The sequence below is a fragment of the Oncorhynchus clarkii genome, chromosome 28, assembly GCF_045791955.1.
Source record: "Oncorhynchus clarkii lewisi isolate Uvic-CL-2024 chromosome 28, UVic_Ocla_1.0, whole genome shotgun sequence".
Classification (NCBI taxonomy): Eukaryota; Metazoa; Chordata; class Actinopteri; order Salmoniformes; family Salmonidae; genus Oncorhynchus; species Oncorhynchus clarkii.
In genome coordinates this window covers 31,966,037-31,986,783 of record NC_092174.1, presented here as the reverse complement: position 1 = coordinate 31,986,783, position 20,747 = coordinate 31,966,037, and the positions used below count along the sequence as shown (strand labels likewise).

The window sequence follows — 20,747 nt, the reverse complement described above, 5'->3', positions numbered from 1 at the left end:
AGGATCAGTGTACTGTGACTCAACAACAGCACAATGATCTCAGCATCCCATGACAAAACTGTGGGACAGAAACACCAAGAAACAGGTTCATGTCAACTCTTCAGTTTCCACACACTCAAATGATTTCATCGAGGAATGGATGAAAAGTCAGACCAATGCACTTTTTGTTTATATATGCTTACACTCCCTCTCTCTCTAACTCTGTACAGGTGTGTGTGTGGGTCCTGTTATGGTCTTGGAGTTGAACCCACACTGCTCCAGTGAACTGGTGTGTGGCGATGCACTGGGCGAGCTCTACTTCCTCTCCTGGAGAGAATAACCACCCAGTGTACACACAGTCCATTGTATACACACACTGCTCCATATACATCCAATCATAATTAACTAACTCTCACACGGATATGTCAGTACTACTGTAATCGTATGCATATTCTCTCAGGCAGCTCCATCAATGTTATCTTCTACACACTATCTAATATGCATACTCTTTATATCTAATACTTCTACTTATATACGTACGTGCCTTAAAAACCCTAAGTGAAGAACCTCAATGTAAATCAGCTATAATGCATATTATTTTAAGTTTACATGAAACTAGATTATTGTCCTTGATCCCCAGCTGTGTCAAACAAGTTATATCCCTTTAATAAATACTATACCACATTTTCAGAATGGTTTCATTAGGTTGTGTGGATGACAACAGAGATGGCAATATTTTAAATGTTTAACAATTTCCTGACACCTGTGTATAAAGGCATTATTAGACTCATAAGGAACCATAACTTTGAATAATGGTTGAATAAAGTGTTTTTGTATTTTATCGCAGTGTGTTGTGCATTATACATTTAAATAGTGCATTATAAATGCATATAACCTTTTATGCAGTTCTAACCATGTGAGCCACTGGACTTTAACGTATAATTTTTTTGTCGATAGATATGGCTGTCCTATACACTTTGGTATTTCACTTGCCAGTGCTAAACTCTGCCCATTTTGAAGGGCTTTTGCGGTCTCATATTTACGGTAATAAATACTTACGTCACAAGTTGAACGGAAGTGCGATTGCGCACGTATCTCTCTTTTGAACATTGTTGGAATTGATCAACATCTATTGCTTCAATCGATCTCTTAACAAATGCCAAATTGGGCAAATAACATTTACCATAGTGTGAGAAATTGAAATTAACGGATTGTTTATTGCACATTGACTCGAGATTTGTAGACTATTTACTTAATCACAGAGAATACTGGCTGAACAAGATGGCCAGCTGCAATTTTCAGGCGCAGTTGGTCTCCTTAATGGAGGTTTTAGCTAAAGCAGCTGTAGCAGAAATAAACCAACGTGTAGATGATAGCTGTGCAGTTATACGTTTGGAAATGACCCAAAGCCAGCGAGATATTGATTTACTAAAAAGGAAGTGTCAAGTGATGGAGAGCGAGCTGAAGAAAACACAACGAGTCAGGAGAAAAGGTAGTTGATGACGTCTTATTCATGGTAATTTGATTGCTAGCACATTCAATAGACTAGGGATTGGCAACTAGCGGGGTCTCAATTTACTGTTGAAGAGTTAGAATAGTAGAATACACAAGGTGAAATTGAGTTGTGCATCAGCAGTTATCTTATGTCAGTCACTGACAGTCACTCAATCAGCCCAGGTCAGCTAACATTTTTTGAGACTGGTAAATTAGTCTAGCCAGCAACTTACAAAAGAAGATTGCAGTTTTGAAACTGCAGTAAAAGTGCAGTAACTGCTGTCAACTGTGGTATTTTGTGTGCAGTAATTGCAGAATAACTGCAGTTGAACTGCAAAATTACTGCAGTAAAAAAAAGTGCTATTTTGTTCACAGCATTTGCAGCATACTGCAGTTATACCGCATTTTAACTACAGTTATACTGCACTCTGACTGCAATCTTTTTCCATAAGAGCCTGTCTAAACTTGTAGTAATCATGGTTGAATTACCGATGGAATCTGCATTGATTTTTGTTAGTCACTCTCGCTCATATATCATATTAAAAACTGCAAACATTTCTCTCCACCCTATGGCAAAAAAAAATCTAATTTTTATTTATTTCACCTTTATTTAACCAGGTAGGCTATTTACAAATGCGCCCTGGCCAAGAAAAAGCAAAGCAGTGCGACACAAACAACAACACAGAGTTACACATGGAATAAACAAACATACAGTCAATAATACAATATAAAAAAAATATATATATATTTTTTTTTTTTTACCTTTATTTAACCAGGCAAGTCAGTTAAGAACAAATTCTTATTTTCAATGACGGCCTGGGAACAGTGGGTTAACTGCCTGTTCAGGGGCAGAACGACAGATTTGTACCTTGTCAGCTCGGGGGTTTGAACTCGCAACCTTCCGGTTACTAGTCCAACGCTCTAACCACTAGGCTACCCTGCCCTACCCTATATGAGGTAGGATAAGGGAGGTAAGGCAAGAAATAGGCCAGGGTGGCAAAAATAATTACAATATAGCAATTAAACACTGGAGTGATAGATGTGCAGAAGATGAGTGTGCAAGTAGAGATACTGGGGTGCAAAGGAGCCAAATAAATAACAGTTTGGGGATGAGGTAGTTGGATGGGCTATTTACAGATGGGCTATGTGCATGTGCAGTGATCTTTGAGCTGCTCTGACAGCTGGTGCTTAAAGTTATTGAGGGAGATATGAGTTTCCAGCTTCAGTGATTTTTGCAGTTCGTTCCAGTCATTGGCAGCAGAGAACTGAAAGGAAAGGCGGCCAAAGTAGGAATTGGCTTTGGGGGTGACCAGTGAAATATACCTGCTGGAGCGCGTGCTACAAGTGGGCGCTGCTATGGTGACCAGTGAGCTGAGATAAGGTGGGGCTTTACCTAGCAAAGACTTATAGATGACCTGGAGCCAGTGGGTTTGGTGACGAATATGAAGCGAGGGCCAGCCAACGAGAGCGTACAGGTCGCAGTAATGGGTAGTATATGGGCTTTGGTGACCAAACGATGGCACTGTGATAGACTGCATCCAATTTGCTGAGTAGAGTGTTGGAGGCTATTTTGTAAATGACATCGCCGAAGTCGAGGATCGGTAGGATGGTCAGTTTTACAAGGGTATGTTTGGCAGCATGAGTGAAGGATGCTTTGTTGCGAAATAGGAAGCCAATTCCACATTTTATTTTGGATTGGAGATCCTTAATGTGAGTCTGGAAGGAGAGTTTACAGTCTAACCAGACACCTAGGTATTTGTAGTTGTCCACATATTCTAAGTCAGAACCGTCCAGAGTAATGATGCTGGACGGGCGGGCAGGTGTAGGCAGCGATCGGTTGAAGAGCATGGAGGCCACGGGAGGAGAGTTGTGTGGCATTGAAGCTCGTCTGGAGGTTAGTTAACACAGTGTCCAAAGAAGGGCCAGAAGTATACAGAATGGTGTCATCTGCGTAAAGGTGGATCAGGGAATCACCAGTAGCAAGAGTGACATCGTTGATTTGTACAGAGAAGAGAGTTGGCCCGAGAATTGAACCCTGTGGCACTCCCATAGAGACTGCCAGAGGTCCGGACAACAGGCCCTCCGATTTGACACATTGAACTCTGTCTGAGAAGTAGTTGGTGAACTAGGCGAGGCAGTCATTTGAGAAACCAAGGCTGCTGAGTCTGCTGATAAGAATGTGGTGATTGACAGAGTCGAAAGCCTTGGCCAGGTTGATGAATACAGCTGCACAGTACTGTCTCTTATCGATGGCGGTTATGATATCGTTTAGGACCTTGTGTGGCTGAGGTGCACCCATGACCAGCTCAGAAACCAGATTGCATAGCGGAGAAGTTACGGTGGGATTCGAAATGGTCGGTGATCTGTTTGTTAAATTTGGCTTTCGAAGACCTTAGAAAGGCATGGTAGGATAGATATAGGTCTGTAGCAGTTTGGTTCTAGAGTGTCACCCCCTGTGAAGAGGGGGATGACCGCGGCAGATTTTCAATCTTTGGGGATCTTAGACAATACGAAAGAGAGGTTGAACAGGCTAGTAATAGGGGTTGCAGCAATTTCGGCAGATAATTTTAGAAAGAGAGGGTCCAGATTGTCTAGCCCAGCTGATTTGTAGGGGTCCAGATTTTGCAGCTCTCTCAGAACATCAGCTATCTGGATTTGGGTGAAGGATAAATGGGGGAGGCTTGGGCAAGTTGCTGTGGGAGGTGCAGGGCTGTTGACTGGGTTAGGGGTAGCCGGGTAGAAAGCATGGCCAGCAGTAGAAAAATGCTTATTGAAATTCTCAATTATCGTGGATTTATCGGTGGTGACAGTGTTTCCTAGCCTCAGTGCAGTGGGCAGCTGGGAGGAGGTGATAGATGGAAATGTTAAATATTGTGGTCTATTCACGAAGCTGTCTGCCACCTGAGGTGCATTTATGTAGCAAGATACCTGCCAAAAGGTTGAACGTAAGTATCATTAAGATCATAATAAAATCAATATGTAAATTGTTAGTATCGTAAGAAAATTCATGCCTGAAACATAATGCATAGCACTAACATTTTAGGCTTGAACAAATGTTGTGATGCAAAAATACTAGCAAAATGCATAGCACTCAGAATTAAAAGGATTTTACCAGGTATTGTTCATCCTGATCAGACAGGTTTTTTACATGGACGATACATTGGAGATAATATACGACAACTACTAGAAATAATAGAACATCATGAAACATATAAGAAGCCAGGAATGGTATTTATAGCAGATTTTGAAAAGGCATTTGATAAAGTAAGACAGGATTTTATTTATAAATGCCTGAATTTTTTCAATTTTGGTAATTCTCTTATACACTGCTCAAAAAAATAAAGGGAACACTAAAATAACACATCCTAGATCTGAATGAATGAAATATTCTTATTAAATACTTTTTTCTTTACATAGTTGAATGTGCTGACAACAAAATCACACAAAAATTATCAATGTAAATCAAATTTATCAACCCATGGAGGTCTGGATTTGGAGTCACACTCAAAATTAAAGTGGAAAACCACACTACAGGCTGATCCAACTTTGATGCAATGTCCTTAAAACAAGTCAAAATGAGGCTCAGTAGTGTGTGTGGCCTCCACGTGCCTGTATGACCTCCTTACAACACCTGGGCATGCTCCTGGTGAGGTGGCGGGTGGTCTCCTGAGGGATCTCCTCCCAGATCTGTACTAAAGCATCCGCCAACTCCTGGACAGTCTGTGGTGCAACGTGGCGGATGGAGCGAGACATGATGTCCCAGATGTGCTCAATTGGATTCAGGTCTGGGGAACGGGCGGGCCAGTCCATAGCATTAATGCCTTCCTCTTGCAGGAACTGCTGACACACTCCAGCCACATGAGGTCTAGCATTGTCTTGCATTAGGAGGAACCCAGGGCCAACCACACCAGCAAATGGTCTCACAAGGGGTCTGAGGATCTCATCTCGGTACCTAATGGCAGTCAGGCTACCTCTGGCGAGCACATGGAGGGCTGTGCGGCCCCCCAAAGAAATGCCACCCCACACCATGACTGACCCACCGCCAAACCAGTCATGCTGGAGGATGTTGCAGGCAGCAGAACGTTCTCCACAGCGTCTCCAGACTCTGTCACGTCTGTCACATGTGCTCAGTGTGAACCTGCTTTCATATGTGAAGAGCACAGGGCGCCAGGGGCGAATTTGCCAATCTTGGTGTTCTCTGGCAAATGCCAAACGTCCTGCACGGTGTTGGGCTGTAAGCACAACCCCCACCTCTGGACGTCGGGCCCTCATACCACCCTCATGGAGTCTGTTTCTGACTGTTTGAGCAGACACATGCACATTTGTGGCCTGCTGGAGGTCATTTTTCAGGGCTCTGGCAGTGCTCCTCCTGCTCTTCCTTGCACAAATGCGGAGGTAGCGGTACTGCTGCTGGGTTGTTGCCCTCCTACGGCCTCCTCCACGTCTCCTGATGTACTGGCCTGTGTCCTGGTAGCGCCTCCATGCTCTGGACACTACGCTGACAGACACCGCAAACCTTCTTGCCACAGCTCGCATTGATGTGCCATCCTGCATGAGCTGCACTACCTGAGCCACTTGTGTGGGTTGTAAACTCCGTCTCATGCTACCACTACAGTGAAAGCACCGCCAGCATTCAAAAGTGACCAAAACATCAGCCAGGAAGCATAGGAACTAAGAAGTGGTCTGTGGTCACCACCTGCAGAACCACTCCTTAAAAGGGGGTGTCTTGCTAATTGCCTATAATTTCCACCTGTTGTCTATTCCATTTGCACAACAGCACGTGACATTTACTGTCAATCAGTGTTGCTTCCTAAGTCGACAGTTTGATTTCACAGAAGTGTGATTGACTTGGAGTTACGTCGTGTTGTTTAAGTGTTCCCTTAATTTTTTTGAGCAGTGTAAATAAAATGGGTAAAAATAATGTATAGCAACCCCAGGTGTAAAATAGTAAGTAACGGCTCCTTCTCAGAGAGTTTTGAATTGTCAAGAGGAGTTAAACAAGGGTGTTCACTGTCACCATATCTATTTGTTATGGCCATCAAAATGCTAGCTATTAAAATCAGATCCAATAACAATATTAGAGGATTAGAAATCCAAGGCTTAAAAACAAAGGTGTCCATGTATGCCGATGACTCAAGTCTTATGTTAAGTCCGCAAGCTAGATCCCTGCAATGTCTCATTAAAATCTAGATAACTTTTCTGTACTCTCTGGACTAAAACCTATTGGACCCTTAAAAAAATACAACTTTTACATTACCCTGCAGCTTACCTATAAAATGGGCTGATGGTGAAGTAGACATACTCGGGTATTCATATTACAAAAGATATAAATAAGCTCTCCACAATGAATTTCAATAGAAAACTTGTAAAAATAGACAAGATCCTGCAACCATGGAGAGGTAAATACCTGTCTATATATGGAAAAATTGGCCTGATTAACTCCTTAATCATATCTGTTTACTCACTTACTTTTGGCGCTGCCTAGTCCTGATGATTCGTTTTTCAAATCATATGAGCAAAATGTTTTTGCTTTATCTGGGACGCTAAAACAGACTAAATAAAACAAGCCTATCTATATAATGAATATGAATTGGGTGGGTTGAGATTATTAAATATAAAAGCACTAAACCTCCCTCTAAAAGCTTCACTCATTCAAAAGTTTTATTTGAACCCTAAATGGTTCTCAAGTAGATTAATAAGAAAAGCTCATCCATTGTTTAAAAATGGCCTTTTTGCCTTTGTGCAGTTTGCCATGTCTCATTTTCGATTAATTGAAAATTATACTTTTTTCAAAGTATCTGTCTTTTTCAAACAAGATTTGCAAAGCTGGCTACAATTTCAATTTCATCCCTCTGAAAAGATAGAACAAATATTACAACAAATATTATGGCTGAATTAAATGTGCCGGTTGATAAAATACCTGTATTTATGGGAAAGATGTTTGAAAAGGGTATTTTGTTCTTAAATTATATTGTAAATTGTAATGGTAGAGTTATGTCCTTCATGGAGTTATCAGAATTGTACGGGAAGGTCTGCTCAATCCAAGAGTACAACCAATTGATTACAGCATTGCCCCAAAAATGGAGGAGGCGGGTGGCAGCGGGAGGAGGTAGGAAAATGGTCTGTCTGCCCAATATAAAGGATCAAAACTGGCAGAGGAATAAAAATAGCATAAATAGGAAAGTATACCAGTTTCTTTTGAGGACCAGGATGTTGACAACTGTGCCATACAGATTGCAAAATAGTTGGGAAGAGATTTTTGATGTACCGATTCCATGGTACAGGGTGTATGAGTTGATATATAAAACGACGCAAGATTCAAAACTTTGTGCTTTTCAGCTAAAATTATTACATAGAATTTTTGCCAACAACAAAATGTTGAATATTTGGGTCATACAATCATCAAAGCTCTGCAGATTTTGTTGTGAGGACACAGAATCAATAGACCATTTATTTTGGTATTGCCCTCAGGTAGCCTGTTTCTGGTCTCAGGTTCAGGAATGGCTGAAAATACATAGCATTGATCTACAATTGACCCTAGAAATAGTACTGTTAGGCGATCTGGAGAGACCGGGTCAGTCAATTAATAATATACTAATACTCTTAGTAAAAGTATTTATCTTCAACACGCAATCTGTAGATTCTATTCGATTAGATAGATTGAAATTGTACGTTAAACATCATAGCATAGTTGAAAGATATGTGATGCGTAGAAACACGAAGTGGGTGGCCAGCAGAGATAGATGGGATGGGCTGAGGGAAGCTGAGGGTTGGGATGGGATGGGCTGAGGGAAGCTGAGGGTGACCAGCAGAGATAGATGGGATGGGCTGAGGGAAGCTGAGGAATTGGAGAATGTGATTTTCTGGATTTTTTTTTCTAATTTTGTCTGTCATAGTTGAAGTGTACCTATGATGAAAATGTATTACCTGTATTAATGGCATCTCTCTCATCTTTTTAAGTGGTAGAACTTGCACAATTGGTGGCTGACTAAATACTTTTTTGCCCCACTGTATACACCTAGCGAACTGAAACGTCATAATACAGCTAGTGCTATCTAAACTTGTCCTGGCAAACAAATCCATTACATTAGCTACCTAAATGTGAAGTAAACTCAACTGAGGAGTAAAAGAGAATGGAGACTTTTAACTGGGTTTTTTTAAATACTGTGTTGTGCTTGTTCACGAAGCACTCCTCACAAGCCGTTCGTATGTTTTTTTTGTTGGTGAGATGAAACTGCCAAAACGCTGAAAGTTATTATTGTACATCAGAATTGCAACACAAGATTTAATTTTTTATTTTGATTTATTACAAAAAACACAAGGAAGGGTTAACATTAAAGTATTAGAACATGAAGGACAAACAATACAGCATCAAGACACTATCAAACATGTATCAGTCTTTCCACAACAGAGCCATCCTTATGTGTGAGGGTGCGTGTGCATAATTAATAATTAATAATTACAGGCCTCTCATCTTTTTAAGTGGGAGAACTTGCACAATTGGTGGCTGACTAAATACTTTTTTGCCCCACTGTATCTACAGCATGGGTATACCTCTGGCTGACGTTGACCATGAATGCACCCTATCAAAATATGAGTAATTCAATATTGCACCATCGCATTCTCTGGGTTCTGTCTGCAATCATAACATTTTGTATCTACCAGGAATAATGAATCATAACCATTAGTTGTGAGGCCGTTGGTAAAATTGAATAAAGGCAGAGTCAGGCGCAGGACACAGTTCTGAGTAATAATCCACGATTTACTCAATAAATGGTAAGATTCCAACAAGGAACATATACAATAAACTAAAGCACAAACAACGAGAACCCACATGACAAACAATAACGCACAAAACAGAGAAGGAAATCAGAGGGTTAAATAATGAACATAATTAATGGAATGGAAACCAGGTGTGTAAATAATCAAGACAAAACGAAAATGAAACATGGATCGGTGGTGTCTAGCAAGGTGAGGATGTGTTGTAGCTGAGGCGGTGTGTGAAAACAATCGGGTGCAACTTTGCTAAACTGCGCATAGTAAGTGTATCTTTCGTAGTTGAAAGATTCTTTCTCGCTTATAAAAGTTAAGTTCTGAAGGTTTCCAAAACCGTATGGCAAGTGAGGCATATTTGCGTAGACAGTGTGTTGGGACGGAATTGTAGTTCATATGGAGCCAGCTGTGGTTCGTCCCATCAGCTGAGAACCCAAAAGGGGGACTGGCTGTAAACTGGCTATGCCCCCTTGGGTTCTCGAGAGCTATTTGATTGCACCATGGAACAACTGGGGACAAAAATGTGTGATTATCCCTGATATTTCATTGAATACAATTATTTTCCAGGTTTTTACCCCATGGCATCAGAGAGATCTTCATATCCAGTCAAGATTGTTTTGAACAGGCAGAGGAGTAGCTCACAGTGCAGAGATGAAGAGCTGGCTGTTGAAGAAGACTCTCAACCCCAGGTGTGATACATCACATTTTACATCTATGATCAATTCTGATATTGGATTATCAAGAGATTTTATCGTTTTTGTGTGATTCATGAGCATGAAAAGGGTTAGATATGCTGTGTGTCCAGAGTAATAACCTCAGTCCCCTGTTACAGCCTACAGATGTGGAGCAGAGAGTGGAGACTGAACCCATACTGATCAAAGATGAGGAGACAGCAGAGGACGTGTGGAAGACTGACCCTCAGGAAGAGCTCAGGATCACTGGAGAGGGTGGGTGTGACCATAAGGGGTACTGCTCTGTCTGTCTATGGAAGACTGTGTGGGTGTGGTGGTATACACGTTCCAAATCGTTGCATTGGGGTTGGGTGTTTTATGTTCTGGCATATGTAGCGCATGGACACACAGTCAGTTCAAAAGCAGTCATGTTTTGCAACTGTTATGGGTCTTTTATAATGTTTAATTTATGTTGATCCCCAAATCATTAGAATCTGGTTCCAAGCCTGGGAAACCACCATCCTTTGAGCAACAGCACTGTGGTGAGGACTTCATCACACAACCCAATATATCTCACGAAGACTCAGTGGAACATTACCCCAATTCTGATCATCCAGAGGAACCAGGAACACCCCGGCTCGCATCTACAGAGGTATTCAGTACAGAGCAGCACCGGCCAGACGAGGACGACGACTCATTAGACCTAGTGATGGTGAAGGATGAGAAAGAGGAGGAGTTAGATCAGACCACGGTCCTGACAGGATCTGACCAGTTTGTCATGGATGAGACTGATGGGCAGCTGTGGACCTCTGTGGGTCCAGGCAGAGACACTGACCCTGATGGCCACCCAGATTTCTCCTTTCATTCCACAGAAGAGTACTCTCAGAATATCTCAATGGTCCCATCTCATAGTGGGCTGCCATCTGTTCCTACTATGACAGGTGAAGTAGGGCCATCGCTTCACTCTTCTATATGGAAACCACATGCTAACATGTTCAGTGCAGCAAAACACATGACAAGACATGTCAGGACATTGGCTAATGAGACTAGACAACAGATGCCAGAGGGACAGAGCAGTGAGATGCTGAACTCAAGTAATGAAGGAAATAGTTTAGCTCCACAGTCAAGGCAGCATCAATACAGGGCTTCAGAAGCAACAGTGAGATTGAGTGAGTGCACGACAGGGTCAAACATGGCCACCACCTCCACCTTCTCTGGATACAGCCTGAGTCACAGTAGTTTTAACATGGTGAAGAGAATGAGGACTCAGTGGAGATCAGGCGGCACAACCGAGAGGCGTTTCAGCTGCACCTTCTGTGGGAAGAGCTTCCAGCGTTTCAGCGAGCTCAAAGTACACCTCCGGAGTCACACCGGAGAGAAACCGTACACCTGTGAACAGTGTGGCAGGAGTTTTACCCAGCAGTGCAACTTGATCAGACATGCTCTGGTCCACACCGGGGAGAAGCCCTACAAGTGCACACAGTGTGGGAAATGCTTCACCCAGCGCTCCAAAATGAAGTCACATCAAAGAACTCACATAGGGGAGAGTCCAGTGTCTCAATACGGGGCACCCACATACCCTGCGGATCCACAAACAAGTTTAATGTTGCCTCAGAACAGATGGAACAAATAGTTCATAATATCATTTCATCACACTTTCTATGTGAAAATGTGGTACAGAAAGTATTTTGAGACATGTTGATAAGCTTTTTCTTCCAATTGATTTGTGAAAGGATTTTCATGTTTGACTCTTGTCTGCTCCTCGTTTTCATTTTAACAACTTATTTACAACTGGTAACAATGTGTATTTCTACCACAAAATCATAAAACCATATTCTATTCAATCAAACTGATTTAATGAATGAGTCAATCTGTGCTTTTAGATCAATAATACAGTGCCTTTGGAAAGTATTCAGACCCCTTGACTTTTTCCACATTTTGTTAGGTTACAGCCCTTTTCTAGAATTGATTAAATTTTTTAAAAATCTCAGCAATCTACACAAAAAACCCCATAATGACAAAGTGAAAACAGATTTTTAGATTTTGCGAAGTAAAATAAAAAATAAAAACAGATACCTTATTTTTTATAAGTATTCAGACCTTTTTCTATGTTACTCGAAATTGAGCTCAAGTACATCCTGTTTCCATTGACCATCCTTGAGATGTTTCTACCACTTCATTGGATTTCACCTGTGGTAAATTCAATTGATTGGACATGATTTGGAAAGGCACACACCTGTCTATATGTCCACAGTGGACAGTGCATGCCAGTGCAATAACCAAGCCACGAGGTTGAAGGAATTGTCCGTAGAGCTCCGAGACAGGATTGTGTCGAGGCATAGATCTGGGGAAGGGTACCAAAACATTTCTAAAGCATTGAAGGTGCCCAAGAACACACTGGCCTCCATCATTCTTAAATGGAAGAAGTTTGGAACCACCAAGACTCTTCCTAGAGCTTGCCGCCAAGCCAAAGGGAGGTGACCAAGAACCTGATAGTCACTCAGAGTTCTAGAGTTCCTCTGTGGAGATGGGAGAACCTTCCAGAAGGACAACTATCTTTGCAGCACTCCACCAATCAGGCCTTTATGGTAGAGTGGCCAGACGGAAGCCACTCCTCAGTAAAAGGCACATGACAGCCCGCTTGGAGTTTGGCAAAAGGCACCTAAAGACTCTCAGACCATGAGAAACAAGATTCTCTCGTCTGATGGAACCAAGATTGAACTCTTTGGCCTGAATGCCAAGTGTGACATCTGGAGTAAACCTGGAACCATCCCTATGGTGAAGCATGGTGGTGGCAGCATGCTGTGGGGATGATTTTCAGCGACAGGGACTGGGAGACTAGTCAGGATTGAGGCAAAGATGAACGGAGCAAAGTACAGAGAGATCCTTCATGAAAACCTGCTCCAGAGCGCTCGGGACCTCAGACTGGGGTGAAGGGTCAACTTATATTAGGACAAAGACCCTAAGCACACAGCCAAGACAACTAAGGAGAGGTTTTGGGACTAGTCTCTGAATGTCTTTGAGTGGCCCAGCCAGAGCCCGGACTTGAACCCAATCAAACATCTCTGGAGAGACCTGAAAATAGCTGTGATGCAACACTCCCCATCCAACCTGACCGAGCTTGAATGGATCTGCAGAGAAGAATGGGAGAAACCCCCCAAATACAGTTGTGCCAAGCTTGTAGCGGCATACCCAAGACGACTCGAGGCTGAAATCACTGCCAAAGGTGCTTCAACAAAGTACTGAGTAAAGGATCTGAGACCTTATGTAAATGTCATATTTCAGTTTTTATATTTTATAAATTAGCTACAATTTCTAAAAACTGTTTTTGCTTTGTCATTTTGGGGTATTGTGTGTAGATTGATGAGGGGAAAAAACAATTTAATACATTTTAGAACAAGGCTGTAACGTAACAAAATGTGGAAAAAGTCAAGTGGTCTGAATACTTTCCAAAGGCACTCTATATAGGAGCCATTTAGTATGTGTTGTCTAGTTAGTATTTGACTATCTGGGATGTCACTTCTTGCCACAAGGGACAGTCATATCAGGTCAAGTTAATAACTAAATTCATTTGGATTTTCTGAGTTATATTTTGAAGTTACTATGCTGCCTTAAAATGCCTTATGTAGTCTCAAAACTAGGCAATAAAATATTTATTTCAGTCAAATAGGCTATACATGTTCGTACAACTTTACATTTTACATCTGGAAACTACACTTTTACTGTGAACATTGTCTAAACTGACACCACTGATACTTTATAAAACGGATCATCTTAATCGAGGCTCATTACATATTGTAGATGGCTAAATAGATAAGAGAAATAGATTGATATGATTGGTAGTTTGACAAATCAATGAACCAGTAAATCATACAATCAGCAGAGGCGGAGATAATTAGGGAGATATATAGAAAGAGAACGCAAGAGGGGAAAAAGAGAGTAGGAAGTCAACAGGGGAAGTTTAGGTGTTTCTTGCATTATCGCTTGCTGCTGCTTGGTTGTGCTGGTGCAGAGTGAAGGTAGGAACAGTCTTAACTCTCTTTCTTATTCTTTGTTTTTACCTCAGTCACCCCGGAACTTGTGAGGAGTAACAATGACAGTGTGTTAGGGGTGGGATGGTCGGGGTCAGGGGAATAAAGCAGTGGGGTCAGGCTTAGAGGCTTCATGTTCTACAACAGGCCTGTAGTCAAAATAACATCAAATTCAATTGACTTCCACTGTAGTGAGAGGGGCCAAAATGTCAGCGGGAGGAGAGGGCCTCTATCAGTCACAGAGAACAGCCAGAGCCGTGGTTAGGGGTGTCGGGGTGTCCATCAGCATACTCATACACATTTTGATACATATTGTGAATGGAGTTTTATAGTTACGAGGTGACTCGCTCCTTGCATACCTTCAAAAATGATTCGGCAATCATCATTTTTTTCAAAACTGTTTTGACCATAATCTTAAACAATAAATGACGTTTGACTAAATAAAAATCCACCGCTGTTGAACCGTTTAAAATGTTGTTAGTCTTTAGAAATGTCTCCTATGTTTCCATTACACGTCACAACGTTGCGACATTGCTTTGTCGAATAAACCTGGGTCAATGGAATCCTGCCTATTGTATACACACACACACACACACATGCAATCATAATTCACTTACTCTCACAAAGATACAGGCAACAGCCAAAGTAATGGAAACACTTGAGTAAATGAGGGACACAAAAGTATATTGAAAACAGGTGCTTCCACACAGGTGTGGTTCCTGTGTTAATTAAGCAATAAACAGCCCATCATGCTTAGGGTTATGTATAAAAATGCTGAACAGGACATTGTTTTGGCTACCATGGCTATGCCCCATAGGATGACAATGACCCCATCCATAGGGCACAAATGGTCACGGAATGTTTGATGAGCATGAAAACGATGTAAACCATATGCCATGGCCGTCTCAGTCACCAGATCTCAACCCAATTATGGGAGATTCTGGAGCGGGGCCTGAGGCAGCCTTTTTCCACCACCATCAATAAAAACAACAAATGATGTAATTTCTCATGGAGGAATAGTGTTACATCCCTCCAATAGAGTTCAAGACTGCAGAATCTATGCCAAAGTGCATTGAAGCTGTTCTAGCTCGTAGTGGCTCAACGCCCTATTACAACACTTTATGTTGGTTCTTCCTTTATTTTGGCAGTTACCTGTATATCAGTACTACTGTACTGTTATGCATATTCTCTCGTGCAGCTCAATCAACACTACTTGCTCTCTTCTTCTACACACTATCTAATATGCAATACTCTTTATATCTAATACCTTCACTTATATATGTACATGCATTTAAAAACCAAAGAGAAGGACCTCAATGTAAATCAGCAATAATTCATGTATTATGCAATAGTTACTTGAAATATATAATGAAATTCAGTTTATTTGAAGGTTCTATGAAACTAGTTTTGTTTCCCAACTGTGTGTCAAATAAGTTATATCCCCTTTCAATCCTTTAATAAATACCATACCACAGTTTCAGAATGGTTTCATTAGGCTGTGGAAATGACGCCTATGTTCAATCGTTCATGAAGGCATCATTAGACTTATAAGGCACCATTACTTGTTTTAAATGGTTGAAGAAAGTGTTTTTGTATTTTACCACAGTGTGTTGTGCATTATCAATGCATATTGCCTTTTATACATTGATAACCATATGAGCCACTGCATTACACTCTCCCCTGCATGTAGCCATATATATTTACTAAAAACAGACTATCCAAAGTCTTTAAGGTCTTCTCTTTTTAGTCAATAGATATAGCTGGGTTCTTACTATAGGGAGTACAGCTACAACCGGAAGTGACTTTTTCCTAGCAGGTTAGGAGAACTTACACAGCAGGTTAGGATAATTAACGTGGCAGCTTAGGACACTTAGGTTAAGGTTAGGAAAAGGGTTAAGGTTAGCTAAAATGCTCTCCTAACCTGTCGGTCGTACATCTAGTGACAAACGACATAAAAGGAATCATACTGCCATCTTGTGGCCGATTGGCCTAGAAAACGCCCTGGTATTTGCCTTGCCAGTGCTAAACTCTGCCAAATTTGAAGGGCTGTTGCAGTCTCATATTTACGCTAACAAATACTTACCTCACCAGTTAAACAGAAGTGCAATTAAGAGGATGAGTGGGGTCAGACGAGATTGGGATCTCCCAATGCAGAAAAGCGGGGAGGCTGTTGCAGTGAGAGATCTGGAGAAGGCAGAAATGTTAGCTCAGGCATTTATGAAGGTACACAGCTCAAGTAATCTGACAGAATAGGGGCAGCGGAGAACATACTGGGGTCCTGGAACAGAGAGAAGTGGTGGAGGATGCATTGAATGCTCCTTTTACCTTGGCTGAGATTAAGAGAGTTATAGCTAAAGCTGGGGTAGGATCTAAATGGGAAGGATGAGATGTTTTACATCATGATGACTCATCTCAATGACACTACAATGGGGAAAGTGTTGAGCTTTTACAATGAGGAAACTGCCTGACAGTTCGAAGCAGGCTTTAGTAGTGCCGACAAACCAGGGAAGAAAGACCCTACTAGTCCAAACTATAGGCCGATAGCATTGGCATTTCATACATGTAAACTTATGGAAAGGATATATAATGGCGCCGGAGGGGATGACTGCCGTTTTACGGGCTCCTAACCAACTGTGATATTTTGTTTGTTTTATTGCGTGCAACTTATTTTTAAAACTTTTTTCGTACATAATGTTGCCGCTACCGTCTCCTATGACTGAAAAGAGCTTCTGGACATCAGAACAGCAATTACTCACCTCAAACTGGACAAATATGTTTTTCTTTAGCGAGACCGATGTGACGTGCTTGCCTGAGGTAGAGTACCTCATGATAAGCTGTAGACCATTGTTGTTCAATTTAAATGTTTGAATATGAAATTATTTGTGATGGGATGAAATGTAATTTTAGCTTCTAAAATGTGAGAATTGGGTTTTCATAAGTTAGGGCTGCTCACTCAGTGGCCCGCCTCTGTGAAGGGACATGAGCTATAAAACTTTTCAAACACGCTCTCTTCTGTTCCGAAGATGTGGGGACGACGGTCCTATATCAGAATGGTTCAGATAATAACTACAGAACGAAGCCAACATCAGCGTGAGCTTTGGTTGCGAATGGTATGAACTTTAACTTTTATTCACTACAGAAGTGATACCTTCTAGCCATTGAGTTAGCAACAGCAGATGCAACGAGGTTTAGGAAGGAACAGACAGAGTATCCCGTCTATCACCCAACGACGTTACTACAACGTATCCAATTGACAACCAGAGACATTCTTCAAAGGACTCGGTTTGGCAACACGGTCTTCCATCTACCACCAACCTACTGAAGCGCAGCTCAGAGTAAATATTTATTGCATTTTCCTTTTCCAAATGGGCGGTAATTTAGAATGCATAAGATACTGTATTTACGATAGCACAGCTTTTTCCCTTTGTTCCTCAGTCTCCCGCTCTTTCACTCAACCCAGCCCCTTTTCCTTTGTGTAACAAGCTGTCATATCTGTTCCGCCCGCTAGGGACGTTTTCCTTTATGACGTAATTTGTAATCAAGTTATGATTAATTGTGTGTATGTGAATTCTGTGTGATTAGTTAGGTATTTAGTAAATAAATCATTAAACCCAATTTTGTATTGCTGATTCAACTTGTTAGCCAGGGTTCTTGCAGATAACCAAGAATTTACAACTTTCAGATGATGAGACTGAAGTAAGATGACGATTGATATTGACTGCTAATGATGTAAAATATTACTAGGTCTTTAAGAGTTTATTCGGAAGATAACAGCTCTATAAATATTATTTTGTGGTGTCCGACTCTCTAGTTAATTACATTTACATGATTAGCTCAATCAGGTGATATTGATTACGGATCAATTATTTTACAGAATAGCATGTCTTATCAATTAATCCGGCATAGCCAAAGTCACGACACATGAGAGCACCATCTGTTCCGGACGACTATGTGATCACTCTCTCCATAGCCGATGTGAGCAAGACATTTAGCAGGTCAACATTCACAAAGCCACAGAGCCAGACAGATTACTAGGACGGGTACCCAAGCATGCGCGGACCAACTGGCAAGTGTCTTCACTGATATTTTCAACCTGTCCCTGGCCGAGTCTGTAATACCTACATGTTTCAAGCAGGCCACCATAGTCCCTGTGACCAAGGAAGCAAAGGTAACCTGCCTAAGTGATTACCACACCGTAGCACTCACTCACTTTGAAAGGCTGTTCATGACTCACATCAAGACCATCATCCTGGATATCCTAGACCCACTCCAATTTGCATGCCGCCCCAACAGATCTACAGACGATGCAATCTCAATCACACTCCACACTGCCCTTTCCCACCTGGACAAAAGGAACACCTATGTGAGGATGCTGTTCATTGACTACTAGCTCACTGTTCAACACCATAGTGCCCTCAAAGCTCATCACAAAGCTAAGGACTCTAGGACTAAACACCTCCCTCTGCAACTGGATCCTGGACTTTCTTACGGGCCCGCCCCCAGGTGGTAAAGGTAGGCAACAACACATCTGCCATGCTGATCCTCAACACTGGGGTCCCTCAAGGGTGTGTGCTTTGTCCCCTCCTGTACTCCCTGTTCACCCACGACGGAGTGGCCAAACACAACTCCAACACCATCATTAAGTTTGTTGACGACACAACAGTGGTAAGCCTGATAACCGACAACGATTAGACAGCCTATAGGGAGGAGGTCAGAGACCTGGCAGTGTGGTGCCAGGACAACAACCTCTCCCTCAATGTGAGCAAGACAAAGGAGCTGATCATGAACTACAGGAAAAAACGTGTCGAACAGGCCCCCATTAACATTCCCGGGGCTGTCGTGGAGCGGGTCGAGAGTTTCAAGTTCCTTGGTGTCCACATCACCAACAAACTATCATGGTTCAAACACACCAAGACAGTCACGAAGAGGGCACGACAACATCTTTTCCCCATCAGGAGACTGAAAAGATTTGACATGAGTCTCCAGATCCTCAAAAGGTTCTACAGCTGCACCATAGAGATCATCCTGACCGGTTGCATCGCCGCCTGGTATGGCAACTGCTCGGCATAAGGCGCTACAGAGGGTAGCTATTTTTTATCTATGCATCTATTTATTTTTTATCTATGCATAGTCAATTTACCCCTACCTACATGTACAAAATAACTTGACTAACCTTACCCCCGCGCTTTGACTCGGTACCGGTACCCCCTGTATATAGCCTCGTTACTGTTATTTTTGTGTTACTTTTTATTTTTATTTTACTATTTTTACTTTAGTTTATTTAGTAAATATTTTCTTAACTCTTTCTTTAACTGCATTGTTGGTTAAGGGCTTGTAAGTAAGCATTTCATGGTAAGGTAATACCTGTTGTATTAGGAGCATTTGACAAATAAAATTTGATTTGATAACGGAAAGGCTGATGTTCTTCCTGGAGAGCAGAGGCCTAATGTCACCAGATCAAAGTGGGTTCAGGAAAGGAAGGGGAATGATGGATCCTTTACTGTGCCTAGAGTCAGTCATACAGAAGGCACAGGCAAATAAGGAAGTGGTGGGAGCGGTTTTCTTTGATGTAGAGAAGGCTTATGATTTGGAAGGAAGGCTTACTTATCAAACTGGATATCATGGGGGTTGGAGGAAGGGTTTTTAACTGGATAAAGGATTTTCTTTTTGGGCGATCAGTACAAGTGAGGGTGAGGATTTCTATGTCAGAAAGTTATGAGGTAGATAATGGTACCACCCCAGCGAACTGTCATTAGTCTTTTGTTCTCCATTATGATTGACAATGTATTCTCCCAGTTTTAGACCAGATATTAGGAGGTCATTGTTTGCGGATGACGGGGTGCTGGGGAAGAGAGGTTGAAATATTCCCCATACATTTTTATTTGATTTTTTATTTGATTTATTTATTTCACCTTTATTTAACCAGGTAGGCTAGTTGAGAACAAGTTCTCAACTGCGACCTGGCCAAGATAAAGCGTAGCAATTCGACACATACAACACAGAGTTACACATGGAATAAACAAAACATACAGTCAATAATACAGTAGAACAAAAGAAAACAAAAAGTCTATATACAGTGAGTGCAAATTAGGTAAGTTAAGGAAATAAATAGGCCATGGTGGCGAAGTAATTACAATATAGCAATTAAACACTGGAATGGTAGATCGGCAGAGGATGAATGTGCAGGTAGAGATACTGGGGTGCAAAGGAGCAAAATAAATAAATACCAGTATGGGGATGAGGTAGATAGATGGGCTCTTTACAGATGGGCTATGTACAGGTGCAGTGATCTGTAAGCTGCTCTGACAGCTGGTGCTTAAAGCTAGTGAGGGAGATGTGAGTCTCCAGCTTCAGAGATTTTTGCAATTCGTTCCAGTCATGGGCAACAGAGAACTGGAAGGAAATACGACCAAAGGGGGAATTGGCTTTGGGGGTGACCAGTGAGATATACCTGCTGGAGCGCGTGCTACGAGTGGGTGCTGCTATGGTGACCAGTGAGTTGAGATAAGGCGGGGCTTTACCTAGCAGAGACTTGTAGATAACCTGTAGCCAGTGGATTTGGCGACGAGTATGAAGCGAGGGCCAACCAACCTAGCCTGGTTCCTCTCTAGGTTTCTTCCTAGGTTTTGGCCTTTCTAGGTAGTTTTTCCTAGCCACCGTGCTTCTACACCTGCATTGCTTGCTGTTTGGGGTTTTAGGCTGGGTTTCTGTACAGCACTTTGAGATATCAGCTGATGTACGAAGGGCTATATAAATAAATTTGATTTGATTTTGATTTGATTTGAACCAACGAGAGCGT

At 41.8% G+C, this 20,747-nt stretch overlaps 1 pseudogene; it reads left to right on the top strand.

Moving 5' to 3' along the window:
- The first annotated feature begins 1,083 nt into the window (after nt 1-1,083).
- On the top strand, nt 1,084-11,656 carry LOC139387329 (zinc finger and SCAN domain-containing protein 2-like; annotated as a pseudogene).
- Nucleotides 11,657-20,747: the final 9,091 nt, after the last annotated feature.